Source organism: Schistocerca serialis, chromosome 3 (assembly GCF_023864345.2).
Source record: "Schistocerca serialis cubense isolate TAMUIC-IGC-003099 chromosome 3, iqSchSeri2.2, whole genome shotgun sequence".
NCBI classification, from domain to species: Eukaryota; Metazoa; Arthropoda; class Insecta; order Orthoptera; family Acrididae; genus Schistocerca; species Schistocerca serialis.
In genome coordinates, this window is record NC_064640.1 from 673,628,813 (window position 1) to 673,647,057 (window position 18,245).

At 40.7% G+C, this 18,245-nt stretch overlaps 1 protein-coding gene across 6 annotated transcripts in view; it reads left to right on the plus strand.

Moving 5' to 3' along the window:
* The window catches only part of LOC126470547 (uncharacterized), a 192,654-nt gene that overhangs the window by 19,114 nt on the left and 155,295 nt on the right, over positions 1-18,245 (plus strand). The window lies entirely within an intron of this gene.

The window sequence follows — 18,245 nt, forward strand, 5'->3', positions numbered from 1 at the left end:
ACACCTTCGGTGATGCTGTCATCATTAGCACTGAGCACAGGCCTGTCGACATTGTCATCCTGGTGCAGACTGAAAACACTGGCATGTTGACTGTGGTCTGGCCTTAAGTCACTGTGTGTAGACCCTTTGTCATCATTATTGTGGTACAAACTGACGACATTGGAGAATTTTTCAGCATCTGGGCTATCATCACCACATGTGGACCCAGCAGTGTCATCCTGGTATGGACTGACAACATCAGCACATTTGCCATGGTCTGGTACAATGCAGACATGCTCCCTGCACCCTGGACCATGTCAATTTTGTTGTCCTGGATCTATCAGCAAACCATCAGCCCACCCTGTTAATGATAACCAGATAAATGACATGCCTGCATTGGACTACTCTGTGTTTGCTGGCACTTTTGAGCATCACATCTCACATGCTCCCATAGCCAATTGCAGACAGTCTACAAGAGCCTATTACTTTCCTTGTTAACATGTGCCTACCTACATTGGTGAGTTGGGATTTGAGCTCCCCAGAATTTTCAGTTACCCACAGTATCCTGCCACTAAGCACAACACAATTCTATGCTGCAAACTCTTGCACCCCCCCCCCCCCCCCAAAAAAAAGGGTAGTAATGGTGGTTAGAAAAGGTCAATTGTTTACATTCAGGGGAAAACTGGTGTGATATCACTGGGAGACTGAATTTCAGATTTGTTCAGAATTTTTACCACCAAGATTGTCATTCTGGGCCATTTTTCCGAAATGCAGAAAAGGAGGTACAGTAAAGGCACTCAGCTATGTACTCTACCTCAATGTGGATTCACATGTCTACTAAGGAGTAATTAGAATTTGGGTAGGGGGGAGGTCCAATTTATACCTCTTCCAAAAGATATAGGTGCTAAGCATCCACATCTACAGACTTTGTAAACCACAGTATGGTGCAAGACACACAGTACCTTGTACTACTACTAGTCATTTCCTTCACAGTTCTCTTCACAGATAGATAGCGGCAAAAGTAATTGTCTATATGCCTTCATGCCACCCTAATTTCGCTTTTCTTATTCTTGTGGTCCTTATGTGAAATTACTTTGAGAGCAGTAGAACTGGTCTGCAGTCAACTTCAAATGCTGGTTCTCTGAATTTTCTCAATAGTGTTCCGCAAAAAGTGTGTTGACTCACTCCTGGGATTCCCATTTGGGTTCACAAAGAATCTCAAGAACACCTGTGTGATGAACGGATCTACCGGTAACATATCTAGCAGCAAGCATCTGAACTGATTTGATGTTTTTCTTTAATCCAACCTGATGGTTTGCCAAACACTTTAGCAGTACTCAAGAATGTGTCACAGTAGTGTTCTATATGTGATCTTCAGGTGAATCACACTTTTCTAAAATTCACCAAATAAACAAAAGTTTAACATTGGCCTTCCCTACAACCATCCGTAAGTGCTCTCTCCATTTCCTGTATCTTTGCAATGTTAGGCCTTGACATTTAATCGACGCGAGAGTTTCAAGCAGCACACTACGAATGCTGTAGTTGAACATTGCATAACTGTTTTTCCTACTCATCTGCAGCAATTTGCATTATTCGACGTTTGGAGCAAACCGCCATCCATCACACCAACTAGAAATTTTGTATAAGTCATCTTGAACCATCATACAGTCACTCAACAATATCATCTTCCCATACACCACAATATCATCAACAAAGAGCTGCAGATTGGTGCTCACCCTGTACGTCAGATCGTCTATGTATACAGAGATTGATTGATTGATCAATTTGGGGGAGGGGACCAAACAGTATACAGAGAATAAGAGTGATTCTAGCACACTTCCTGGGAGCACTCCTGACAATATCTTTGTCTCTGAGGAACAATTGCCGTCGAGGACAGAGTACTGGCTTCTATTACATAAGAAGTCTTTGTGTTACTCAAATATCTGATAGCCTATTCTGTACGTTCATACCTTCATTAACAGTCTGCAGTGGGGTACCATGTCAGATGCTTTCTGGAACTCTAGGAATATGGAATCTTCCAGTTGCCCCATGTTTCACAGGATATCATGTCAGGAAAGGGCAAGTTGATTTCCGCACAAGTGATGCTTTCTAAATTCCTACTGATTTGTGGAGAGAAGTTATTCCGTTTCAAGGGAACTTATTATAATGGAACTGAGAATATTTTCAAGAGTTCTGAAGAAAACTAATGTTAAGAATATTGGTCTTTTATTTCTTATACATAGGAGTCAACTGGTTTCCCCCTCCCTCCCTCCTCCCTCCCTCCCTCCGCCAGGTAAGGCACCAATGTTGTAGAGTACTCTGGGATGCCATCTGAACCTGGCGTCTTATTTGTTTTTAACTCTCTCAGTTGCTTCTCTATTCAAGGGATGCCTGTTACTATGTCCTCAATTCGATGGTATGTTTGTGTGATCCTCCTGCATGAAAGATTTCTTAAATGCAAGATTTATAGCTTAAGCTTTCCTTTTGCTGTCTTTTATTGCCACACCAGACTGATCAATGAGTGACTGGATAGAAGCTTTCGACCCACTTAGCGATTTTACATAGGACCAGAATTTTCTCAGGTTCTCGACAAGATCGTTTGCTAACATATGACAGCCGTAGCTGTATGCTTTGTGTATCACTCTTTTTACAGATGCACAAATTTCTACTGACTTAAGCCTTTCGTCATTAGCGTGTTCATTTTTGACCCGAGAGTGCCAGTCTCTGATTCTGCAACATACTCTGTGGCTATAATTCCTCTATGTTTATCATACTGTAACTAAATGATGTCCATTCATTGTCTAAGTAGGATCCTATTTACTGCTTATCTGTTCTTCACGACAAAAATACTTTCTTAGCCTTTTTGATGGATTTATTAATATAATAACCACCATCATTGTAATGATATCATGATCACTAATCCCTGTCTCGATACTGACACTGCTGATAAGGTCAGGCCTGACTGTAGCTGCAAGATCTAAAATATTTCCATGGCGTGTGGGCAATTGAATATTAACATGAGTTCACCTAGACTTGTTACACATCCAGATAACTTCACCTCCCTACCAACATGCCTGTTTTAATGTCCAGAACCTTGAAGAAGGGGATAAATTTGGCGTTGCATGGTCACTTCTGGCTTGCAATAGAAATTACCTGAAATATGGAGAATGTGTGAGAACATAACTTATATGTAACATCAGCAAGCTTTATAATGTCACCAGCATCACATTTGGCATTAAAATTGAGAATCTGCTGAAATTTCAGAGGTAGAATCCAAATTATTCAGTTCATGTTTATGACCTGCACATAAATAAAAGTAAGTCAGGAGATGATAAAGAGCACACTTTGCAGAACAAAAAGATGTAAAGCATAAAGCAGTTGGACCCCTCTTTTTCAAAAGTAGCCAGTCAGTGCCTCAAACACGTAGATTGTAGCTATTTTCTGTGGGTGAAATGCGACACTATGTCTGGATCAAAAGCATGTCCAGTCTTCTTTACACCCAGTTGAGTACAAGAAAAAGTGCATGACATTTTTATCATAAATGTCTAAACTCATTTATGAAGAGTGAGCGCTTATAAAAGTATCTGATTGATTGCTCTATCAAGCAACTGATAGGTGTGGAAATGCCTACTGAGGCAAGCAGGTTGTTAGAGTTTAAGAATGCCCACCATCAGGAGTGCTGCGCGTTCATATATGCAGATTTTGAGTGCCTGCTACCTTCTGTGTCGCATTGTGAGGGTGACCCCACTTCCTCCACAGTACATTCACAGGCTGACTCAATTTTGACCTCGATAGACACAATATTTTTACCAACTGCAATAAACACTATCACTGTCTGTCTTCTTGATATGTGTTCCGTGTCTCACTAAATAATTCAGAGCTTTCTACTTCGAGTTTCAGCCAGCTCTCAGTTCCATGAGTAATTTGAGTGTGACACTTTTCATAGAGGGCAGTAAACTCAGTAATTTGTTATAAATACTTCAACAATTTATTGTTAAAATTTTGACACTTGAAGTGTCTTTGTACATAGTGTGATTTTACTCTTCATATCAACTGGTGACTGTTTATCAGAGGACCTCAAAACTACCAACTAGCCTATAAAAAAAAAGACCATGTGCATGTCAAAAGTACTCTGCTATCCAAGAAGTTATTTCCACACCCCTGGCCTGCGAAGGTGGGTTCTACGGGTCTCCACCCCATATCGCAGGTCCAGAAATCTGTAGCCAATACTGTTAGAGAATTGACAGAGCCTTTAGTTGAAATCTTCAACTCTCCCCCAACCCAAAGGCCCCCAATCAATTCTGGGAATGATGCTGCAAATAGGGAGCTCTTCTCATACCAGTGTGTGAGACCAGCAGTTTTCACCACTTCCGCCACCTGCCTGGATGAAGCAAAGTGCCCTCAGAACCAAGTGATGGATATCATTGGTGCTGATGTGAGCCACAACTTGCAGATGACTGCACCCTGCATGCCCCCCCCCCCCCCCCTCCAAATCAGACATAGCATTGACTTGTGCTGTTTTATCGAAAACTGATATTCTGAGCACATGTATGTGTACAAACTATAGGCTGACTCTTACAGAGAAGATAACAGCAATGAGGAAATATACACATTAGTAGCAAATCTGAGCAGCATGCACAAAAAACATTAAATTCATTATTGAACATGAGACCAGCAACAGCATCAATTTCCTAGCCATAAAAATCATCAACAAAAACCATAAACATCATTTTGAGATTTATAGAAAACCGAAATCCACTAATGAATGTATCAACAGCTCATCTTGTCATCCAAACTAGCATAAGATGCCATATTTTAGATCCTCATTAAATTGCCTACAAAAAATTCCACTTTAACCCGTTCAAAAAGAAAAAGAAATCAATATCATTAAAACCATAGCCTCAAACAATGGAACAACCCTCTCGTGATAGACAAACTATCACAAAAAATCCAAAAACCATCGGACAACAAAGCTGCACACTAGACAACCATGCAGTTAACACAAGACACAGTAGAAAACAGCAGAAAATATGTTGCACTACCTTTCTTAGGGAGCATATCCTATAAAATAAGCAATCTATTTAAAAACACAAATATTAACATAAGGTTCCACACAAAGGTTGTATACATGGAAGAAGCCTGGAAATACTAAAAGGTATCAGATAGATTATATGATGGTAAATCAGAGATTTAGGAACCAGGTTTTAAATTGTAAGACATTTCCAGGGGCAGATGTGGACTCTGACCACAATCTATTGGTTATGAACTGTATATTAAAACTGAAGAAACTGCAAAAAGGTGGGAATTTAAGGAGATGGGACCTGGATAAACTGACTAAACCAGAGGTTGTACAGAGTTTCAGGGAGAGCATAAGGGAACAATTGACAGGAATGGTGGAAAGAAATACAGTAGAAGACGAATGGGTGGCTTTGAGGGATGAAGTAGTGAAGGCAGCAGAGGATCAAGTAGGTAAAAAGACGAGGGCTAGTAGAAATCCTTGGGTGACAGAAGAAATACTGAATTTAATTGATGAAAGGAGAAAATATAAAAATGCAGTAAATGAAGCAGGCAAAAAGGAATTCAAACGTCTCAAAAATGAGATCGACAGGAAGTGCAAAATGGCTAAGCAGGGATGGCCAGAGGACAAATGTAAGGATGTAGTGGCTTATCTCACTAGGGGTAAGATAGATACTGCCTACAGGAAAATTAAAGAGACCTTTGAGGAAAAGAGAACCGCTTGTATGAATATCAAGAGCTCAGATGGAAACCCAGTTCTGAGCAAAGAAGAGAAAGCAGAAAGGTGGAAGGAGTATATAGAGGGTCTATACAAGGGCGAAGTACTTGAGGACAATATTATGTAAATGGAAGAGGATGTAGATGAAGATGAAATGGGAGATATGATACTGCGTGAAGAGTTTTACGGAGCACTGAAAGACCTAAGTCGAAACAAGTTGAATGGAATGGACAGTGTCTTGAAAGGAGGATATAAGATGAACATCAACAAAAGCAAAACGAGGATAATGGAATGTAGTCGAATTATGTCGGGTGTTGCTGAGGGAATTAGATTAGGAAATGAGACACTTAAAGTAGTAAATGAGTTTTGCTATTTGGAGAGCAAAATAACTGATGATGGTCAAAGTAGCGAGGATATAAAATGTAGACTGGCAATGGCAAGGAAAACGTTTCTGAAGAAGAGAAATTTGTTAACATCAAGTATGGATTTAAGTGTCAGGAAGTCGTTTCTGAAAGTATTTGTATGGAGTGTACCCATGTATGGAAGTGAAACATGGACGATAAATAGTTTGGACAAGAATAGAATAGAAGCTTTCGAAATGTGGTGCTACAGAAGAATGCTGAAGATTAGATGGGTAGATCACATAACTAATGAGGACGTGTTGAATAGAATTGCGGAGAAGAGGAGTTTATGGCACAACTTGACTAGAAGAAGGGATCAGTTGGTAGGACATGTTCTGAGGCATCAAGGGATCACCAATTTAGTATTGGAGGGCAGTGTGGAGGTTAAAAATCGTAGAGGGAGACCAAGAGATGAATACACTAAGTAGATTCAGAAGGATGCGGATTGCAGTAGGTACTGGGAGATGAAGAAGCTTGCACAGGATAAAGTAGCATGGAGAGCTGCATCAAACCAGTCTCAGGACTGAAGACCACAACAACAACAACCACACAAAAAACAAACTTCAGCAGATAGCAATTCAACCTTTAAAGAACAGTAACCCTCCATACAAAAAAATCTGACATACGCAAACTCAGTTGTCAAAGTTGCCCCTCCTGCTATTTTGGAAAAACTGGGAGAAGCATTGAGATTCGGCTCAAAGTACATATAGATGCCATACATTTGAACAACGTGTCAAAATCCACATTTGCCATGCACTTAACTACTAAGTATCATGGATTAAAGAGCATTGAAGACCATGTACAAGTATTGCATTATGCTGAGAAAGGTAACTTTATGAATTTGCTTGAAGAGATTGAAATATTTGTCCATAAAAGCAAATCGCCACAAAATCTCCTCAATGAACAGACTGAGTTAGCCAGTGCAGCCTTTCTTCAAAATTTGATTCACCTGCTTTCCAGTTTAAATTAACATTACTCCCTTTAACAATAACAACATGCCGATACTAACCCAACGTGAAATAGTGAACAGCTTGCTTTGTCATACAATACCTACTACTAGCTATATCTTTAAAAAAATTCAATGTAATGTCCACTTTTCTAATATTCATTGATATACATTCATCCCAAGTCATTTACTTTACTTCTGATGTATGATGTCCACAGTTGTAATATTTGTTTATGTACATCTATCCCTTATCATTTACTTTGGTTCCAGTCTATACCATAATATTTACATAATATCACTGTAGTAATGCTTTAGAACAAACCGGCTGCTTTATTTGTTTATCCTAATTTTAATCATTTGTCTTGTAATATAAATAGTAAGTAATGGAACATTAGTAATTTGTAAATTCCTACTGTCACACATAAGTATGTATCGAAATATCTCAGAGAGTGGAAGTCTTTGGTATTGTTATAGTTGCGATATCACCGTCTTTGTATCCATACTTCCATGTGGTGAAACTTCTTGGTGTGTGAGTGGTGCTTTAGATTATGTGTATACATATACATAAAAAAAGTTCATCATACAGTCTTTGCTGCTGCATGGGGTTGGGTTGTTTGGGGCAGGAGACCAGACAGCGAGGTCATCGGTCTCATTGGATTACAGAAGGACGGGGATGGAAGTTGGCCGTGCCCTTTCAAAGGAACCATCCCGGCATTTGCCTGGAGCGATTTAGGGAAATCACGGAAACCTAAATCAGGATGGCCGGACGCGGGATTGAACCGTCGCCCTCCCGAGTGCGAGTCCAGTGTGCTAGCCACTGCGCCACCTCGCTCGGTGCTGCTGCATGATCACAAGCAGTCAGCACTGAAACCTAATGGCACAGATTTTTTAAAGTAAGTAACCAAAACATCATTGCTTTTGTTTGCATCATTTAAAATCGTTGTAGGGACAATTACTGTTAAAGAGGCATTGTTTCACATCTTGTTTTGATTGTAGGGCACCACCAACACAAGGAAATTTCATCATTTGTGAAAACAAAAAGTGAAAGCTAATGTACAATGATCGTAACGTGAAATAACTATCTGAAGATGAACCTGTCAGTTCAAAACTGGTAACGGTGCTATTTAAATAAATAAATGGCATTGTAAAACGTGGCTGGTTGCTGTTATGTTCTATGTTCTGTCTGTCCTTGGACGCTATTTCCCAAATGGGCTGCATAACATGCCTAACAACCCCCTCCCCTCCCCCTGCAGTTGCATGGCTCCTACTGGAGAAGTGACCATCTGTCCACCCACAGGGCCAGCCGGAGTGGCCGTGCGGTTCTAGGCGCTACAGTCTGGAACCGAGCGACTGCTACAGTCGCAGGTTTGAATCCTGCCTCGGGCATGGATGTGTGTGATGTCCTTAAGTTAGTTCGGTGTAATTAGTTCTACGTTCTAGGTGACTGATGACCTTAGAAGTTAAGTCGCATAGTGCTCAGAGCCATTTGAACCACCCACAGGGTGAATGGTTGAGGCCCAACCCCCAACCTCCACAGTGACATTCCACGATGACTGATGCAAACGCACTACCACTCTGCCAACGTGCCTGTATTAATGTCCAGAATCTTGAAGATAGGGATGAATTTTGCTTTGGATGGTTGCTTCTGCCATTCAATAGGATTGGCTGAAATATGGTAAGTGTATGAGTGCATACCTTACATCTAATGTTTGCAAGCATTATAACTTTACCCAAAATAATGCTCCTTTGCCTGTACTCACCATGTTTTATGTGTGCACCTCTTCAGGAACTTGGTGAGACAATGTATCAGGACGACATGCATATCACTAGAGCTGCACATCCTGATGATGAAAAATTTCGCCTTGTTACAAAGAAGGGGGTTTTTCCTTTGAATATCTGGAGTTGAAGGAGATGCTTTACAAAACCACAGTGCATGTCAAAGCTCCATTGAGTAGTATACGTACAGGCACTGCCAATAACAGAATATGTGGAATATGGGCATGTGGTGAATGTTTGGCAGGAGTTTGGCATCCCTGCTCTTTGCACACCTGCTCGTAGATATTTTTGAGAAATTCAGGAGTTTATGCATAAACAAAAACTCTCTGGTTCCTCTCTTTTATTACACCATTCCAATGTTTTAACGGGATGCAGTGTTAAAAAGGACACATGTCAACATCGAACCATGGACCAATGTGGACATCTTACTCTTTTTATATAACCGATGAATGGTTGAGAAGTTCAAAGCATCAGACAGCTTGAGTTACATCCCACAATATACATGGGCATGTCATGCAGCTATCTCTGTTGATAGCAGGGCTCTGAGGGTTGTCTGAAAAGGAAATCACCAGATTGAATGAGTTCCAAGATGTGGCTGTGGGTTCTGATGAAGGATATGTCATAGAGGCAGATATGGCATATCCTGCCCATTTGCATGACGAACCCTGCAACTTGCCATATATCTGGGACAAGTAGTCCCACACAGTGGTTCTATCCCCAAGCTGGTGATGTTGCTGGGAGATAAAAGTGCACTATAGGAACCTCCAGCAGTGCCTCAGTTTGGGGATGAAGCTTAGTAGCCACCTGCCCATCTCTTTCAAACAGTCACATTGGTTGAAGCAGTATTAGATTTCAGTACCGAAAAGAGGGCTCCTGTGATGTGTGATTTCGAAAAGAATTTTTTTTAGTTTAAAGAACAGTTCAATTTATGGAAAAACTTTGGAAGATTTTAGACAGCCTCATGAAATTCATTTAGTTTGCCATTGGGAGGGACCTTAATGCACAAAAGATTACATTGTGAGGCCAAATTTTAAGTGGGTGTCTATCTTGTATCAAGGATTAGTCGCACTGGAAATTCTAGAGATTGCTAAGGTTTCAGTACATTTCATTAAACCTGTCTGTGTTGGTATGTGTATACTGTACCATTCCAGACTCCACAGATACCGATTGCACTACAAGTGTGCAAAACCAAACTTCACTGATGTCAAATTACTTTATGTGGATACAGTTTAAATTACTTTATATGCATGCAGTCAGTTTCATCTATTGGATGAAAGTCTGTGATCCATTCAGTAATAAAGTTCCATCCCAACGCATTTGACACATCTGGATAATCCTTATGGTATTACACATCAAAACAAGAAGGTTATCATCCTGATGAAAGATGAGCCGAACAGGTCACAGATTGTGGAATTTGTGGAGCTCAAATCGAAACTGGAAGTATACCGTACAGATACATGTGCCGCCAAAGACTGGCTAAGGATGTCAATAGTTTATTCTCATTGGCTCTAACAATTCAAGATTTCAAGGAGTGTCTGCTCAAAGGTGTTGGTGATGCTGTGCCTCAGTTACAACACTTAGTGCCCCAAGTAGTCTTTCGAGCGTGAGGTCATGTAATATATGTTGTCTGTGGCACCATGATGACAAATGCTTCATCTGCACTGATGTGAGCAGCACCCTCCTCTTCTCACAGTACTCTATTGAGTGATAGTGTCCGCCCCCGGTAGCTGAATGGTCAGTGTGACGGATTGTCAATCCTCTGGGCCCAGGTTCGATTCCTAGCTGGGTCGGGGAATTTTCTCTGCCCAGGGACTGGGTGTTATGCTGTCCTCATCATCATTCTTTCATCCTCATCGACTGCAAGTCACCAAAGTGGCATCACATTGAAAGGCCAGCACCCGGCAAACGGTCTGCCCAACGGGGGGCCCTAGCCATATGATTAAATAAAATAAATTGAGTGATAGTGAGAGACTGAATGTATTTGCAGTGGTGTGTGTGTGTGTGTGTGTGTGTGTGTGTGTGTGAAGGGCATAGTAGTATTGACTGTTTGTGTACTCAGGAATGGGTAGAGGTATCAAGTTGAAATTTATGCCACACACTAAGGTCTATGGTCCCATGGCTGTGAAAAATTTAAGTTTCTAAGTCATTTTATTCAAAAGGTATGGCCATTTATGCCACATATTCAGATATTCACAAACTCATTCATGAAAATGTGTAGGGTACTTCCCATTGGCCTATGGTCATGAAATTTTACAAGAAGCAAGGTTTCATAGGAAAAAATTCAAAAACTGTTACTTTGTAATTCTATCATTTAAAAAAATATGTTTTGCTATTTGTTCTCTGCTCGGCTGGACTCTCTCTCTCTCTCTCTCTCTCTCTCTCTCTCTCTCTCTCTCTGTTCAGACCCCTTTTTCTCAGGAACAGGAAGAGATATCATGTTGAAATTTGTGTAAAATAGTAAGATTTGGAGTCCCTTGGCTGCTGTGTGAATGCAGTCACACATTTTGATGTGAACTCATTTATGAAAACTTACAGATGAGCTGCCTATATAAATGTCAGGCCTTGTGGTCTAATGGTAAAGTGTGTGACTGGAAACCAGGAGGCCATTGGATTGAATCTATCGGTCCTCAAGTTTTTCAGACTTTAATTTAATGTGTCCTTGACCTCTCCTCAACGATGTGAGAAGCTGCCAGAAACAACATGTGGTTTGGATTCCATGTTAAACTGTAGGTCTCCTATCCCTGGTTGGATAACTGGGGTGGGTTAGGGACATGCAAGTCGCTGATGTGGCATGCAGTAGAAAGACTTTCACCAGGCCATTAAGCCACACCAAGCTATTATCTGTATAAATACACCGATCAGCCAGAACATTATGACCACCTAGCTAATAGCCTGTATGTCCACTTTTGTTATGGATAACAGCAGTGACACACAGTGGCATGGAAGCAATGAGACCTTGATAGCTCACTGGAGGGAGTTCACACCACATCTGCACACACAAGTCACATAATTCCCATAAATTCCAGGGGGGTGGGGTGGGGGGGGGGGGTGGGGGGGGAGGGCTGTGAGCTCTGATGCCACATTCAGTCACATCCCAGATGTGTTCGATCGAGTTCAGATCTGCCGGTGAGTTGCGGGGCCGGCACATCAATTGGAACTTGCCACTGTGTTCCTCAAAACACTCCATCACACTCTTGGCTTTGTGGCATCGTGCATTATATTTTTGATAACTGCCACTGCCATTGGGAATCATGATCGTCATGAAGGGGTGTAAATGGTCTGCAGCCAATGTACAATACTCCTTGGCTGTCATGGTACCTTCCGTCAGCTCCACTGGACCCATAGATGCCTATGTGAATGTTCCTCAGAGCATAATGGAGTCACCACCAGCTTGTCTCCAACTTGCAGTACAGGTGCAAGGAGGTGTTCCTGTGGAAGACAATGAATTCGTGCCATCCTATTGGTATGATGAAGAAGGTATTGGGATTCACTGGGCCATGCAACACTGTGCCAGTGTCTGGTGCCGATGTCATGGTGTTAACATTGGCACATCCCTGAGTCATCGGCTGCAGAGACCCATCATTAGGAATGTTCTCCAGACTGTGTGTTCCGACACACATGTACTCTTCCCAGCATTAAAGTCTAATATTAGTTCTGCCACAGTTTACTACCCGTCCAATTTTACCTACCTGCCCAGCCTACCGTGTCCAACATCTGTAATGAGGGATGACCATCTAACCCCGTGATGTCTGGATATGGTTTCATCTTGTTTTCACCGCATGTTTAAGACACTCACCACAGCACTCCTCGAACATCTGGAAGTCGTGTGGTTTCTAGAATGCTCGTGCTGAGCCTCTAGGCTATCACAGTCTGCTCTCGGTCAAACTCAGATTGATCGCCTGCCTTCCCCATTCTACACACGGACAGCACGCTCACTGATACTAAATGCACCACCATGTGTGTGTCTGACTTGCAGTCTCCTCGCCAGGTGATGCTGCTGTCGCCTGGACAGGTTTATATCGATATTGGGTTGGTGGTCATAATGTTCTGGCTGATCAGTGTAGTTAATTTTGTACGGAACCCTCAGGGCACTAGACCTGCTCGCACATGTCAGTTTCCTTTATTCACCTGCTGCACCAGTAGTCTCATTTCCTTTGTATTGTCTGTAGAAAAAAATAAATTGTATAAAGAAAAATTATGCAAATAACCCTTTGGAAACATCTCTATGTGTATTTATGTGTACAAATTTTTTCCACTTTAACTATAAAATATTTGTACTGTGTAATAATTTTGGGGTGGTAAAACAATCATCATCATCATCATTTAAGACTGATTATGCCCTTCAGTGTTCGGTCTGGAGCATAGTCCCCCTTATAAAATTCCTCCATGATCCCCTGTTCAGTGCTAACATTGGTGCCTCCTCTGATGTTAAGCCTATTACTTCAAAATCATTCTTAACCGAATCCAGGTACCTTCTCCTTGGTCTGCCTCGACTCCTCCTACCCTCTACTGCTCAACTCATGAGTCTCTTGGGTAACCTTGCTTCTCCCATGCGTGTAACATGACCCCACCATCTAAGCCTGTTCGCCCTGACTGCTACATCTATAGAGTTCATTCCATGTTTTCTTTGATTTCCTCATCTACATCTACATTTATACTCCGCAAGCCTTCCAACGGTGTGTGGCGGAGGGCACTTTACGTGCCACTGTCATTACCTCCCTTTCCTGTTCCAGTCGCGTATGGTTCGCGGGAAGAACGACTGTATGAAAGCCTCCGTGCGCGCTCTAATCTCTCTAATTTTACATTCGTGATCTCCTCGGGAGGTATAAGTAGGGGACACCCTCCTGCCATTGTTCCCATCTACTAGTACCTGCAATCATCGTAGCTACTTTCATATCCTAACCTCAACCTTGTTGATAAGGTAACCTAAATCCACCCAGCTTTCGCTCCCATACAACAAAGTTGGTCGAAAGATTGAACGGTGCACAGATAACTTAGTCTTGGTACTGACTTCTTTCTTGCAGAAGAGAGATCGTAGCTGAGCGCTCACTGCATTAGCTTTGCTACACCTTGCTGCCAGTTCTTTCACTATGTTGCCATCCTGTGAGAATATGCATCCTAAGTACTTGAAACTGTCCACCTGTCCTAACTTTGTTCCTCCTATTTGGCACTCAATCCGTTTATATCTCTTCCCCATTGACATTACTTTCGTTTTGGAGATGCTAATCTTCATACCATAGTCCTTACATTTCTGATCTAGCTCTGAAATATTACTTTTTAAACTTTCAATCGAAGCTGCCATCACAACTAAGTCATCCGCATATGCAAGACTGCTTATTTTGTGTTCACATATCTTAATCTCACCCAGCCAGTCTATTGTTTTCAACATATGATCCACAAATAATATGAACAACAGTGGAGACAGGTTGCAGCCTTGTCTTACCCCTGAAACTACTCTGAACCATGAACTCAATTTACTGTCAACTCTAACTGCTGCCTGACTATCCATGTAAAGACCTTTAATTGCTTGCAAAAGTTTGCCTCCTATTCCATAATCTCTTAGAACAGACAATAACTTCCTCCTAGGAACCCGGTCATATGCCTTTTCTAGATCTATAAAGCATAGATACAATTCCCTGTTCCACTCATAACACTTCTCCATTATTTGCCGTAAGCTAAATATCTGGTCCTGACAACCTCTAAGAGGCCTAAACCCACACTGATTTTCATCGAATTGGTCCTCAACTAATACTCACACTTTCCTTTCAACTATACCTGAGAAGATTTTACCCACAACGCTGATTAAAGAGATACCTCTGTAGTTGTTACAATCTTTTCTGTTTCCATATTTAAAGATTGGTGTGATTACTGCTTTCGTCCAGTCTGATGGAACCTGTCCTGACTCCCAGGCCATTTCAATTATCCTGTGTAGCCATTTAAGACCTGACATTCCACTGTATTTGATGAGTTCCGACTTAATTTCATCCACCCCAGCTGCTTTATTGCACTGCAATCTGTTGACCATTTTCTCCACTTCCTCAAATGTGATCCTATTTCCATCATCATTCCTTTCCCATTGTACCTCGAAATCTGAAACATTACTGATCGTATTTTCACCTACATTGAGCAACTCTTCAAAATATTCCCTCCATCTGCCCAAGGAATTCACAGGATTCACCAGCGGTTTTCCTGACCTGTCCAAAATGCGTGTCATTTACTTCTTACCTCCCTTTTGAAGACTGCTAATTACACTCCAGAATGGTTTTCCAGCAGCTTGCCCCCCCCCCCCCCCCCCCCCCAAAAAAAAAAAAAAAAAAATTTAAGGCCGTTATTGTTAATAAACCAGATTTTGTTATGTGCCAGTTATTATTTATGAAGAAAGACCCTGATCCTTTCACTACTGAGCACAAAGGGTGATTTGATCTAGAGAGAGACAGAGAGAAGGAGGGTTTCCCACCTTATTAATGTGGCACATGGGGGGAGGGGAAACTGATTTCTATTGACCCATGGGGGCCGGACCTCATCTGTCCTGGAATTCTCGCCATGGTGCGATGACCTTGTCATGTGTTGGGGGTGACATTGATCCAGTATAATACTGGTTCAGTGACCTTCATTCGCAGTTGACCAGGTGGTGGCAGCGGGGATGGCACATCGCAGGCTACACCATGCAATTGGCAGGGAAATAGTGGCATTGAAGATAACAAGTGTAGTTGCTCCATAATACCTGAATTGGCCTTGGTTTTGGTTCTCATACCAGCCACCTAAAACATGTAAATAAAAAACCGAACAAGTCAGTTTGAATCAAAATAGAAATGGTGTCCTAATATGAGATAGTCAGAGAGAACACACAATATCAATCGCTATAAGAACCGGTAAACCCTCAAATAATAATATTCTTTTCCTTACTACCTCTTTGACATTTTTTGCATTTATTGTGTAAAAAAAGTGCAGTCAGGGCATCCAGGAGCTCTTTCAGGTTTACTTTCTTTGGAAGCCAAAGGATAGCATTTCATGCACTGTGCTTATTTCTCTCTGTCAATCTTCAGACACATGACCACTGCAGAATATGCATTAAGCATTTTCTTCTTCAAATTGTACATCTAAAGCATTGTCCTCAGTTAAATTTGTATCAGATTCCAAATGAATGGAAGATTTTGATGTTTTTCTCTTTTTATTTTTCAAGAATAAAACTTTTACTTCTATCTCCTTTGAGTCTACTAGAGAGTTGTTCTCTTTGAATTGTTTCAAACATTCTCTTTGACTCTTGGTGTGGATTACTGATTTTGGAAACTGGCCGGATACTATTTGGAATCACATTTACTCCATTATTTGTGTCTTGTTTGTCAGACTCCTGGTATACTGCTGCATTGTTGTCTCCAAGTATATGCCTGTTACATGTGAAGAGTCGCCTCTTGCAGAGGCTGTTTACAGCATTTTCCATTGTTACTGCTCTCAAGTAGGATGCTCCAAATAATCTCATAATCAAAACTGAAGTTACTACTTGATCTACTTACACACCAGATTTATATTTCTTGGGGATAATAGTCCCATGAAGCCCTCACAAGAGACAGCATTTTATGCATGTAATGTGGCGATAAACAAATGATGTGAACACAGTTTTCTCTTGATTTGACTATCACTCAAACGTGACGTGATACACCCAATAAGTATTAGCTCAACAGAATCATCATCAAACAACTTCACAAAATTCACAGAATTGTCAAACCTCTTAGTAAAAATACGAATCTGAACCCAGTTACTATGGTGGCAAGATGAAGTTATCCTAATATGAGAGATTGTGTCTTAACATGTGATACTGTCACATTTTAGGATACTCGTGGTATCTCATACTAGTAATAAGTCATCTTGTAATAGAAACCTAGCCTCATAGTTATACTGCATAGTTGTAGCAAATGAAAGAGTAGCTTGTGAAGAATACAATTATATGAATATCATTGCTATGACTATTCGACTTTGGCTATTAAAGCCATGCAAGCACATACAATCAAAAAACTTGAAGTTCAACAATTTTAAAATCAAGGATTGTCGACAATGTCCAGCTCAGTAATGAGCTTATTGTCACTGTTCTATGCCTCATGTGTTGCAAGAACTAAGTTCTGATAGTTCCCAACAGAGCTAGGAACTTTAAGGACCTTTCCTCTATATTCAAATAATTTTCAGGAATGATAGTATCTGTTGCATAGCTTAAAAATGACATCAGATCAGAATACAAATAGTCATTTTCCCAATTTAAATTCTAACTGCAATAAGGCAAAGCATAGTGTATACCATCATCTGGTGCTGTAATTTTGTGCCTGCAGACCACAAAATTAATGAGTTCTAGTTTCCTTTAAAATTGCGAAGAAATGAACCATAATTTTTGTCAGAAAACTGTGTTCTATGTTTTATCTGTTAATTGGAAGGTCATGCAGTTTCATACTTACTTACTTACCACTTTTGGACCATTGTACATGTCCAGCCGGAATTTAATAATTATTGTGTAACAGAATTTAAACAATGTATTTAGATCCATTATGATGAATAATGAACTTATGTTTCCCAGCATATTTCTAATTTTACTTTGAGAGCTCATCAATAAGCATTTATTCTCTGTTACTCAATAGCATTTTAATGAGTTCTTCTGCTCCATTGACTTTCTCCCATTTTGTTTGCTACTTCTGTGAATAGTTTTATGCATACAGACAAAACTTTCTCTTCAGCAACTTAATTCAGACCTCATTGTTTTTGACATTGAGATACATTTGAGTATGCAGTTTGAGAAAAAAAAGTCATTATATTTGTACAAAAGAATTGAATACTTATTCAATTAAAGACTACATATAGTATGTATCAGCAGTGTGCTGATCAAGATGAAAAGCTACCACAGAATGACCATTGGGACCTACCACAGCAGGGACATAGAAAGAATATTGGCCAGACGACTGATTTGAACTTTTGATTCAACAAATGATGCCCAGGCACTTTGATGGTGAGCTACTTGCACAGCGATGCTATCACCTTCTCTGGATTGCCTCTTTAGCCCATTTAACATAGACCAAAAAAGGTCAGTTGGGGAAAAAAATCATGTAGTCACAAATTTTTTCACAGTGCTGGGAGCAAGTGTCCTGAACAACATACTAAAAATCTTGACCATAGGGGTGCGAGTGTTGGATTGGGGGAGGGGGGTTTAAAGGTCACCTTTTTATGTTTTTCCCAAATAAACTCAAAACCCATAGCTCCTATGAAAAATGTTTCCCAGTACAAAATTAAACTACAATACATTTCGAACAAAAAAGATCCTATACATTTTTTCTCTAGGGCTAATAGTTTCCACATTGCCGCGGATTGAAAAAATAGCAGATTATTAAAAATACTGTTCTAACAGGATAAAATTAACATTTATCTTTAA